The sequence below is a fragment of the Ambystoma mexicanum genome, chromosome 2p, assembly GCF_040938575.1.
Source record: "Ambystoma mexicanum isolate Mex_15411 chromosome 2p, UKY_AmexF1_1, whole genome shotgun sequence".
NCBI classification, from domain to species: domain Eukaryota; kingdom Metazoa; phylum Chordata; class Amphibia; order Caudata; family Ambystomatidae; genus Ambystoma; species Ambystoma mexicanum.
The window spans coordinates 1368119070-1368131246 of NC_090923.1; the positions used below are offsets into that span (position 1 = coordinate 1368119070).

General features: G+C 52.8%; 1 protein-coding gene across 11 annotated transcripts in view; it reads right to left on the reverse strand.

Moving 5' to 3' along the window:
• The window catches only part of USP22 (ubiquitin specific peptidase 22), a 1065482-nt gene that overhangs the window by 292317 nt on the left and 760988 nt on the right, over positions 1 to 12177 (reverse strand). The gene's annotated exons all lie outside the window — the stretch shown is intronic.

The window sequence follows — 12177 nt, forward strand, 5'->3', positions numbered from 1 at the left end:
GGGAGCCCGCGGCCTCCGGGGACAGAGTAGATAGAGGGAGGGTATCGAGAAAGGAGTCAATCTCCGCCAACGAGACCTCATCGGCATTGGAATACAAGGATTCGTAGAAGGTGAAGAATTCCCTATTGATCTCTTGTGAAGAGACCGCCATGGAACCATCAGATCTCTCAACCCCGAGAATGTGCGGGGGCCCCGTCTCATGCCGGATCAACCTAGCTAGGAAGCGGCCGGGGCGTTCCCCCTCTCCGTACCTCCTAGCCACACCAGGGTTATCGAGGAACCTCTGCTCGCGGTCCGCAAGAGAACGGAAGTTATCCAGTTCCTCCCCAATATTAGCGAGGTTACCTGGAGTAGAGTGTAGTGAGCATGTGGCTTCCAGAGATGAAAGTCTAGATTCGCTGGCGGCGAGGTCCCTGCGGATTGACTTAAGGGCCCAGCTTTCCTTAGACAGCGCAATCCCTCTAGTGTAAGCCTTGAATGATTCCCATAAGGTGGCGTGGGACGTTACCGAGCCCGTATTAGTCTCGAAGTACTCCTCAATCGACAGTTCAAGTTCGGAGCAAAACTCTGGGTCCAGCAGGGAAAGGGGTTTCAATTTCCAGTGTCGAGAGCGGGCGGGATCGGGGCCCCAGTCTACTGTAATGGTGACAGGAGAGTGGTCAGAGAGGGTTCTCGGAAGGATCATTAGTTGTGTTACATTCTTGACTAGTATGTTAGAGATCACCCACCTATCAATACGAGAATAGGAGTCGTGAACCGAGGAGTAAAAGGAGTAGATGCGGGAGTCCGGGTAGAAGAACCTCCACGCGTCCACCATGGCCAGGCGGGGAAGGGAGGAAAGTGCCGCATAAGCCGCCCTGGAGAGGTGACGGGGCCTGGAGCCCGATCTATCCAGGGCTATATCGAAGATCGTGTTAAAGTCCCCTCCCCAGAGGATTGGAACAAGGGGGAAGCCATCGAGAAGGGAGATGACCTGCACGTAAAATTCCGGGTCATCAAGGTTAGGGCCATAGATATTCAGGAGGATCACTTCCTTATGGTCCAGCATGGCGTGAAGAAGTACATATCTACCCTGGGGGTCAATTTTCGAGGAGATGAGGGAAAAGTGGAGGCTCCTGTGAATGAGGGTCATGACTCCTCGGCTCTGGGAAGAATAATCAGTGAAAAACCGGTGAGGACCCCAGGACTTGGCAAAGCGCATGCAGTGTATAGAACGAGCATGAGTCTCCTGAAGGAAGAGAATCTTGGATCGGTGGCGCTCGGCCTGCAGCTGGAGCTGTCTCATCTTCCTATAGTTCCCCAGACCTCGCACATTCCAGCTCATAAAGGTCAGGGCACTCTCAGTCACAGCATGGCGGTATTAGGAATAAAGCAGAATGTCGGGGACCGAGAGGTCAAATTAACAGTTCCACGGGAGCATATCCCAAATGCCTCAGCACAGTTCGCCTTCGCTGCCATCGCCACTTTTCCAATAACAAAAACCCAAACAACCCCAACATAGCCCACCCCCACCCACACCCCCCTCCCAATCAGAGGGATGACCAGCCCATCCCTTAGTAAACAAAACCAAAGCAGAGGCATCGTCGCCTGGGGGTCTGAAGGCCCGACTGGCCGTAACGCTCCGGGTTGCAGCAGAGCAAATAGTGCATGGGAAGCCCGTGACGGACGAGAAATGCAGATTAGACAAAGTTCTCGCCAAGGGAACAGCGGGCGAGCACCAAGGTCGAGCTGAACAAGCAGGTTGCGGGAAAAAGGATTGACATGGTCCCAGTTCCGGGGGGGCGAGAGGACCCATACGCCTCCCATCGGGGACCAAGGATCACCGCTGTGCCGAGATCAGGGGAAGGGGATCAGCCAGGGAAGTGTTCATCGATGAATTTGGAGGCCTCTTCCGGAATCGTGAAGAACAACACCTGATTGGAGTACTCTATACGAAGCTTGGCAGGATAAAGCATAGCATATTTTATGGAGTGGTCTCGCAACCTGCGTTTCACCGCCTGGAAGGTTTTGCGTTCCCGCTGGACCGCAGTCGAGAAGTCGGGATAGAGGTGGATCCTCGCGCCGCCCAGGAGTAGCTCACCCTTGAGTCTTGCAGCCCTGAGGAGGGCGTCGCGGTCGCGGTAGTTTAGTACGCGGGCTATGATGGGTCGAGGAGGGGCACCAGGTCTTGGTTTCGCCACCAGGGCGCGATGGGCCCGTTCAATTGCGAAGTGTGGAGAGAGCTCAGGCTCGTCAAGCAGCGACAGAAGTGTGCGTTGAACAAAGTCTTCCATTGGCTCATGGATTTCATCCTCAGGGACCCCGATGATGCGGAGGTTATTGCGCCTCGAGCGGGATTCCAAATCCTCGTTTTTCTTTTCCACCTCCGTGACTCGGCTGGAGAGAGCGACGACCTCGGCGCGAAGGGCCCCCAGCGCATCCTCCGCAGAGCCCACCCGTGTCTCGACCTCCAATGCACGGCCGTCTGTCCTCTCAATGTGGGCCTTAATAGAGGATATGGTGCCGGTCATGTCGTCAAGTTTGGAGTGGAGAGCGGTGAACCCCTCACGCATAAGATCAATCATATTTCGGGAGTCCGGGGATGTGTCGAGGGGGGCATCGGAGGCCGACTCGGAGGCTTCCTCAGGTGGCCTCGCCGCAGCTCTCGCAAACATATTGATGGAGCTCTGTTTCCTTGCACCTCCCCTGGTCATCCTGGCTTATGGGTATATCAGGTAGAGAGAAGAGGGAGAGATGAAAACTAGAAATTAGTGCCAAGGAGCGTCCTCCGGGATATAGGGGCCAGTGCGTGTCCCGGGGTGATGCAGGCACAGAGCAGCAAGCGAGCACACCCCGAGTCCGGGGTAGAGGTTGTGGCCCCTCTAGGGCAGGAGAGTAAATGTCGCCGTGATAGGCCCAGGCGCGCACCGGTGAAGCGGCGCACAGTTGCCGGAGGGCGGTTCAGGGAGTCCAGTGGAGGCAGCTACAAGGCACGTTCGCCAGCGCCTCAGCCCCAGGGCGCGTGCAGCCCGGGGGGAGATGGAGCACAGTCCAGCGGGTCACAGTGGCTGCGTAGGCGCAGCAGGAGTTAGCGGCGTAGAGAGAGAGGCAGGGGGGCGGGAGGGGACAGCAGCGCCGGCACCAGGGAGGCACCCGCAGGGTATGGTAGGTGCGGGCGGACCCGCCAGAGTCACAGCAGTCAGGCGCAGTCCCCTCCCCGCGCTCCCCCTACCTCTAATCCGCCACGAAGTTGAAGTGGCCCCTCGGGGCCCGGACCAATGGCACGGGGCTGGTCGGCTCCCGCGCCAGTCAGGAGAAGAGGCAGTCGGTCCAAGAGGTCGCGGCTGATCGGTCCACAGGATCGAGGAGAGGCCCGGCCGGCCACAGCAATCCGGCGCCCCTCGCCGGGCGGGTGCCCCTCCCCCAAGCGGCCCGCAGCGCCGCGGCCTCAGGTCGGAAGAGGGCCGACGCTGTCGGAGCCGCGGGTCGGGGAGGGCGGAAGGCTGCAGCCGCAGGGCAGGAAAGAGGGCGCAGCCCCGTCCACGGGGCACGCAGCGGCTCCAAACCGCGTCCGGTCGCGGTAGTAGTGCTCCCGAAGGATCGGGTGTAGGAGGCAGGTCCGCAGATGGCGTCGGGCAGAGAAGAGCAGGATCGAACGCTCTGCTGGCCCGGAGCACGGCGTTTAGGCGGCCATCTTGATTGCCGCGCAACAGCGCCCCCCTGTGTTCGGTCTTTTAAATGCGGTAATATCACATAAAACCTTTGACAGTTTCCCTTGGTTCCTTAGCTGAGGCAGGGAACCCCCTCTTAGAGTTAGGGAGGGATAGGTTTCCGCTTTATTTCACTAAATAACAGTCTATGCTAACAAGCATGCCATCTGTGTGTCAGTGTCTCCCTTCTGCACCCTTACAGGATCCAAATTGTTGCTGTTGCGGGGATCTACTATGTCTGACAAGACTGTGTGGTCCAAGGTGAGGTCGGTGCTGAGGAGCACGTAGCATAAGATGTTCCCCAGTGTGACGTGCTCCAGCAAGTACTCAAGATGAAGGCTCCTGGCGGTGGATCAAGTAGCCAACTCCACTAGAAACAGCAATGTGGGAGATCCAATGTCATAGGCTCTGTGCCTCGACTTTGTGGTCTCACCAGAGCAGCTCTTGGAGGTGGTCTTTGCCTCTTGAAGTAGAGTGCTTCCTAGAGGCCATTCTGTCCTCGTCAGCCACATTGCCTACCTTTGGTAGGCCTTCTTTGCGTGGTAATCAAAAGGCTTTTTCCTGCCGAGTGGAGCCCTCAGTCCTAGATTTCAGCAGACTCTCCAGAAACAACCGAGCACCTCAGTGACAAGGTCACTAGTAAGTCACACTCTCTTGAACTGATGTTCGGTACTAGGTTCTGAGAAACCCTCCACCCACGGGCCGGTAGCAGCCTTTATTACCTGGGGCCACCCTCAGTGTGGTAGGGGGGATCCGATTGACCCCTCTCAGCAGTGCCAGTTTTTGGAAAGGAGTCGCCCCATCAGGGTGCTTGTGAAAAGCGTGCACTTACAAGAAAGTGCAAACTGAAGAATTTGTTTACATGGGGTGACACTGAAACTGTCCTATCAATGGTTCAATCTGCTTCGTAATGTGTGGGATCCCAAGCGCTACAGGACATGCAGGTATCACTAGTGCAAGGGTCCCAAACACCTTAGGCAATACCAGTATGTGTCCATTGAGTGAAAGCGCCCGGTGCGTGAAGCTTTGTAGGTGAAGCCAGTTACCACCAGCTCAAGTGGGGTATGGCAGTGAGGGGTGCATATCGCGATTAAGAACAAAGGGAAGTTCAAAGACATGTGAAAATAACCAGGTTACTCCCCGTAGTGACCACCTTACTCCTTGCCATAGTCCCCTTTCCTCCATACTTCTGGGACATTGCTCCGTCCTGTCGGACGGGACCGGAGCACTTTGTAAAAAGCATCACATTTTTCAAAAATGTGTACTTCCTCTTGTCGGACGGGACCGGAGCACTTTGTAAAAAGCATCACATTTTTCAAAAATGTGTACTTCCTCTTTTTTTTACGTGGGGTACCGCACGCAGCCGTAACCCCGCCCTTCCTAGCTCCGCCCAGCACATCGCCCACCAGTCCTTTTCTATCACCAGGTCAGAGACCCTTAAGCAATAATAGAGGAACTTTATTAGAGGGGACAGTGGGCGGGCGTATGGAGGAAAGGGGGCTATGGACTAGGAGTAAGGTGGTCACTATGGTGAGTAAACTGGTTATACTCCTACGTCCCGTCCCCTTTCCTCCATACTTCTGGGAGATTCCCAAGCACTCCTCACAGGAACTACGGGTGGATGGAAACCCCCTTACTGAAAAAGGTTTTTCAGCACAGCCTGCCCAAACTGAGCATCAGATCTGGAGCTGAAGTCCAAGCAGTAATGTTTACAAAAAGCCGATGTGGAGGCCCAAGTAGCCACTTTCGCAATGGTCTCCCAGGGGAAATACTTTTGAAAGGCAGCAGCTACTGCCTTGCCCTGTACAAGATGTGCATGAATCCCTTTAGTGTAAGACTCTAATACAGGAAGCAATCCATCTGGAGATGGTCGCTTTGGAGGCCTGCTTGCCTTACAGGTTACCAAAGGTTACAAAAAGTTGAGAAGAACTCCCAAATTCAGAAGTTCTGTCCAGATATAACTTAAGAGCTCTTCTGACATCGAGGCAATGCAAAACCCTCTCAGCTTCCGAAGCCGGGTTTGGAAAGAAGACAGGCAGCGAGACTGACTGATTTAGATGGAAATCGGAAAACACCTTTGGTAGGAAAGAAGGATTCGTCCTAAGGACCTTATCCTTGTGGAAAACTAAGAAGGGATGCTCCACCGACAAAGCTTGGAGCTCACTCATTCGCCTTGCGGCGGTAACGGCGACCAAGAAAGCCACCTTCCACGAAAGGTGCTTAAGATCTACCGTAGCCATTGGTTCGAAAGGCTTATGGCACAATGCCGTAAGAACCACGTTCAGATCCCACGTCGGATGCGGTTTGGGAACAGGAGGGGAAAAGAGGCATAAGACCCGCAAAGTGCTGTTTAATGACTGGGTTTGGCAGTGAGAAAGAGCACTGGTCCGTGGATAGGTTGGTGGCCACAGGCGAAAGAGAAGTCCTGCATGACAGGACATGAATGCTCGACTCTGCAAGATGAGAGACGAAGGACAGCACCATGTCAATCATAGCCATCTTGGGCTCCAATTGTTTGGCTAAGCACCAGTGACAGAACGAAAAGCCACTTGCTCTTATACTGCGACCTCGTCAAATGCATGCTGACTGTCTGAATTGTGCGCATGTTTGTCAACAGACCGGTTGAGATGTTCTAAAGATCTGAACTCAGGCACCATGCCGCCAAGCTGAACGATTGTGGGGAGGGGTGCCACAGCCGTCTATCTCTCTGGTGAAGCAGATCGGGAACTAGCGGAAGCCTGATCGGTGCACACACCGACAGATGTTGAAGCTCTGAAAACCAGAACCTGGCCAGCCACCACGTGGCTATGAGCAGAAGAGAACAATTGACCGTGTTCTTCAGTTTGCAAATCGTCCAATGAATCAGAGGCAGAGGCGGGAAAGCATAGGCCCTCATGTTGTGCCATGGAATCGCAAGAGCATCTCCAGAGAGCAAGCTCCCAGCCCGTTTCTGGAGGCATACAGAGGAAGTTTCTTGTTTGCCGATGTCGCGAAGAGGCCAACTTCCGGAGTGCCTCAACACAGGAATATCTACAAGAGAACCTCCGCTTTCAATTCCCACTCGTAGCTGACCATTTTTTGTCGGCTGAGGGCATCTACCGTGACGTTCAGCTGGCCCGGGATGTGTACTGCCACCAGCCAGACACCATGCTGAACCGCCCATTCAAAAATCTGAATGGCCAAATCCACAACAGGAGGAGACTTGGTGCACCCCTGCTTGTTGATGTAAAACATGGACACCACATTGTCCGTGCGGACACGAACCACTTTGTTGGCGATGACTAGCCTGAACGCTTTGAGCGCCAGGAAAATTGCCAGAAGCTCCAGATGATTCATATGAAGGAACGTAAACCTGCACCCAACGACAGGTTGCAGAAAGACGACCACCACACCAGGTCCATTCTCATGAAAGCCAGAATCGATATTATCTTGGAGTCCGGATCCACAGCCTGACGCCAATAACTCCAAAGAGCCATCTGCCTCCGCCTCATCTTGAGTCGAGCAAGGGGGAAGAGCCAATACACAGAAGGCCATGGGGCCCAGAAGCCTCTGGAACCACCAGGCCGACATGCTCTCCGACTGCGAGAACATCGGACACGTGGCCAACAGATCTGCCATTCTGTCCCCGGTCAGGTAAACTCTGCAGTCAATCGTGTTCCAACGAAAACCCAAGAAAATCAGGTCCTGAGAGACCATCATGGAAGATTTCCGCCAGTTCACCGACAGCCCAAGGTGAAACAGGAGCTGGAGGAGAGACTGAAGATTGCTCGAGGCTTTCAGCGGGCAAGGACTGCACAGCAGCCAATCGTCCAAATACGGATACACATGGATACCCTGTAGCCGAAGATAAGCTGCGATAACCGACATCTTCATAAAGACACGCAGTGCCAAGCTGAGGCCAAAAGGGAGCACTCAACTGGAAGTGCTCCTCCCCCACAGAAAACCGTAGGTATCTCTGATACGGATTCCAAATCAGGATATGCAAATACATATCTTGGATGTCCACCACGCTGAGCCAATCACCCTTCTGTGTAGAGGACTTTATCTGACAGGGTGTGATCATCTTGAATTTTTCTTGGGGTAGAGAGAGATTGAACTGGGCAAGGTGTAGGATGGAGCGCAGGCCAGCCTGGTTGGGTTTGGTCATCGTAAACAGTTGGGAATAGAAGCCCTCCCCTCGCTCCCCTAGATGAATGGGTTCCACCAACCTGAGATCAAGTAACTTCTGAATCTCGGCTCTGAGGGAGGGCGGCCCGACTCCTGGAAGGGAGGATTGATGGGTGGGGTAGGGGTAAGGGATAAGCAGAAGCCCGCCCGAGCAACTGACAAGACCCACCGGTCCTCGGTGATGGTCTGCCTCACCTCCCAATGAGACGCGATATGTCCTCCCACCAGGGTCTCGTGTGAGCGCAGAAAACCCTCATTTTGTTAGTTTGTCGGTGGCAGCACCACCTGACCCTGAGGAGGAGGCCGAGGAGCGGGAGAAAAACAGACTCTGTTGCGGTCTTCGGTGGGAATTTCCCAAAGGGGCGTCAACCCTGCGGGATTTCCGATCTAAAAAAACCCTGAAACCAGAGGAAGGCTGAGGGTTTGACAACGATATCTGTGTCCTGAAAGGAGGTTTAACCAGGACAGACAAGGACTTGGCGGTCTGAGTGCTGTCCTTAGTTTTGGTCAGCTCCACATCTGTTGTAGAGTGAAAAAGCTCCTTGCCATCGAAAGGCAGGTCCAAAACCTTATCCTGCACCTCCTTGGAGAACTTGGTGGTGTGCAGCCAAGCTTGACGAGAGGTATCCACACAGAGCATAAGGCCCCGGGCCGAGGTGTCGACGTGGCGCCGCACCCTCCAGGAGATCCTGTGCCAAGACCCTGGCGTCCGACAAACCCGCTTTGAAATCTTCCAACCTTTCAGCGGAAATAAACTCCTCAAACTCCGACAGACCTTTCCACATTTTCATATTTGCCCCCATTAACACCAGTTCTGCATTGGCTTGATGCAGCTGCAGAGCTGAGTTAGCGAAAATCTTCCTCCCAAGGGAGTCAAGAAGCTTATCCTCTTTAGCCAGAACCTGTGTAGCCGTCAAAGAAGAGGATGACGCAGGTCTGGATTTCAAAGTAGCTGCTGCCACTACCGTGGAGGAGGGGGCGGACAGGACGCTAATGCCACCTCTTCCAAAGAATGGAGCCTGTAACGCGTGTCAATCTTCTTGTTGACAAACAGTCCAGAGTGTGGTTTCCTCCAAACTTCACAGACCTCGGCCAAAACGTTCTTCTGCAAGAACAAGCCGTAACGCTCCGAAGGAGATAAGGTAAACGCCCCCAAAAGCACACCCTCCTGCGGAGCGGGTGCCTCCGGTACTGGAACATCTAACAGACATGTCCAGTACCCGGTCATGAAAAGCTCTGACAGAGCGGGGCTGGTCTTCGCTGTCCTGATAACCCTGTACATCATCCAACAGGTCTGGATCTGGTTGAGTCACATCCGGCACCACAAAAGCCTTGTCCCGCTGGGGACAATGAGGCAGGTCGGAAGAGTTGGGGGAAGCCCAGCCGGTAAAGGCAGCGCCGGGGGAGGCACAGGCACCGCAGCTGGGAGCCATTTTGTCGGCACCTGAGGAGAACTGCGACACGTGTGGAAGTGACGCAGGGGTCCCCACAGGTGGGTCAGGGGTCTTCTTTTTAGCCTCAGCACAAGGAACCTCGGCCGAGCCGGTACTGTGTGGCCTAGAATGTTTCTGTCACATCGTAACAGCCAAACTAGCCTTCAAAAGGAAGGACCTCGGCACTGCCGGTAACCGAGGGATTACGGTCCAAAACCGTACTCTGCAAGAGCGGGAACGATGAGGAACACACCTCACCGACAAGAGCTTAACAGGCCTCTCAGAACTGTTGGTCACGTTAGCCTCTAAATGACAGGCCTCGGACCAGAGTCCGGTAAAAGACTCCTCATGAGGGGGCCTCGAACTTCCGTTCGGTGTCAACAACCTCAACCAAGGTCTCAGGGCGTACCCCGGTGATTTTACGGGAAGCTCCAACCAAGGAGACCTCAAAGCAAGCTCCGGAACCCGATGCCTCATTAGAACTGGGCCCACAAACAGCCCCCACAGGAGGGGCCTTGGAATGCAATCTGGTGTCAATAGGCCCCTTACGGATGCCCTCGGAGAAAACTGGTAGAGTTTTTAGGCCTGGAAGACACTTCAGGGCTAGCCCCGGTAATGGAGTTTTTGACGATCCTCCCAGACCGGGAAGACCCTGGGAAGGAATGCCCCAGCCGGGGTGCCCTAAAAAGTAAAGAACTCACCGGGTGTGGCTTTTTTTCGTCGAAAATTTGAAAGTGCGCCGGAGGGGGAGGGTACGGCCAGGGGGGTGGGGGGAAAGAGTATGTTGAAACACCACCTCTCACCGCTCCAAACAACAAAGTGCCTGCACTGAAAGGGAGTCGCAATAAAAGCACTAGTCCCACTGGTGGTCTGGACCCAAACACTAAGCACAGAGGATGGGCATCCGCCCTAGTGAAGCGTCGCTGACAAGAACAACAATTTGGAAAGTCTAGCTGAAACAGCATAGACAGACTACCGCGCGACCGCTAAAACAGAGCAAGAGAGGAGGAACTGGAAGGAAAAAAAATCTTCAGAAGATGCAAGTGCGTCCAGTCCGGAGCGAGCAGAGAAAAGGACTGATGGGCGATGCGCTGGGCGGAGCTAAGAAGGGTGGAGTTACAGCCACGTGCGGTACCCCGTGTAAAAAGAGTGGAAGGACACATTTTTGAAAAATGTGATGCTTTTTACAAAGTGCTCCGGGCCCGTCCCACAGGACGGAAGAATGTCCCATAAGTATGGAGGAAAGGGGACGGGACGTAGGAGTAAATATGTTGTAGCAGGTGCTAGACGTCCTTTCTGGTCGGACAGTAAAAAGACCCGAAGGATGAGGATTCCCTTCTCTTTGCTTTTTCATAAGTAAAGGGTTTCTTGTAGTATTCAAAATGGTGCAGTTTTTGTATATAAAGGTTCTCTGCGATTCATCATCTGCGTAGCATGTATAGATAAGTTAAGTAACTTGGTTACTCTCACGCGACTTGGTTTTCACAGTGGCATTCATAAATTTATGTTTTAGGGTTTGAATATTATCGTTCAGTTCAATAGTATTTTAACTCCCAAATGCCTTTAAATTATTCTCATCTTTCTGAGACTTTCGATAACGTGCTTTCCTTTGCATGTGACCACTCTGTAACAGAGTATTCATTCAGCTTCCATGAGTTAATAAGTGTTAATGTTCAAGGGTTTGCAAGGATTCTATGTGGAGACCTTCGACAACGTGTCTTTCAATGCACACAACCACTTCATAACAAAGTATCCTTACGCGCGGCAGGAAACACTTGCATACTGGGTTTCCGTCTGTCTAGAAACTCACTGGTTGCTTTGATGCTGGCAGTACAGATCTTGCGTCTTTCTCGCCTTTGCTTCCGGGCTCCACCTCCTGCCCCTCTGGCACCAATGGGTCAGCTTCTGGCCCAAGGAGAACAAGGACCTTGAACAGTCAGAAAAGGGGCAGACTTCCAGCACAGCTCCCCTGTCGGTTCCATGGAACCATGCGCAGGCCGCTCCTCCATGAATAAGCATGCCGCTCAAGAAGAAGCACCTCACTGTACTTCTTGGCCTTTCAGCTGCTGCAAAATCACAGCCGCTGACTCCTTTCTCCCCTCCTCACACTCATTAGGTGGGCCTTTTTTTCCCACCTCTAACAGGCTGCAGGTGTGAATTCACAATTAAACTTGCCTGACCATCATTAAAGTGACATGCCAGACCTCTATTGCTTGCAGCAGGCCTATTCTTTGTCCCAGTACCCAAATGATGAAAGTAACTAGTCTTCACTGATCTTAGTTGCTTCTCGTCTCAGTACATGTGTGGTCATATGCGAATAGTCTATGGAAGCTAGTTTGTAATACCCCATAAACAGGGGGGCTTGTTTGGTCTCTAGTAGGGAAGGGGGGAATACAATGTCTCTACCAAGGGCATCCCAGGCCTAGTCATAGGGTACAAACAAGTGGGTCATGATCACCAAGAGCATGCTTACATGCCTCATTGCCATGTAAAAAACCTAAATCAATTCATGAATTAGGGCTATCAACATGGGTATACTCTTTGAACAATAGAAGGAAGCACAAGTGGGATCACAAACCAATCTACCTAAGTTTTGACAAAGGTTTTCAGTGTCCTTAGATTAGGTTTATATAAATGCATCAGCATTAAATTTCTAGGCTGCTCTTAAATGTGCAGAAAGGTCAGTCCTGCAGATTGAATTTCAAACAGTAATGCCATAGCTATATTGGAAATTGCCATTTCTACATGTTGGAGCCCCATTGTCTATTTTTCATGACGCAAATAAACTTAACTTTGTAATTCAGAAGGTGTTTAAAGTGATTCAATTTAACATAAAATGATCTATACAGTTAAGGCTATCAAAGATCATTTAATCTCAATGGTGTTTC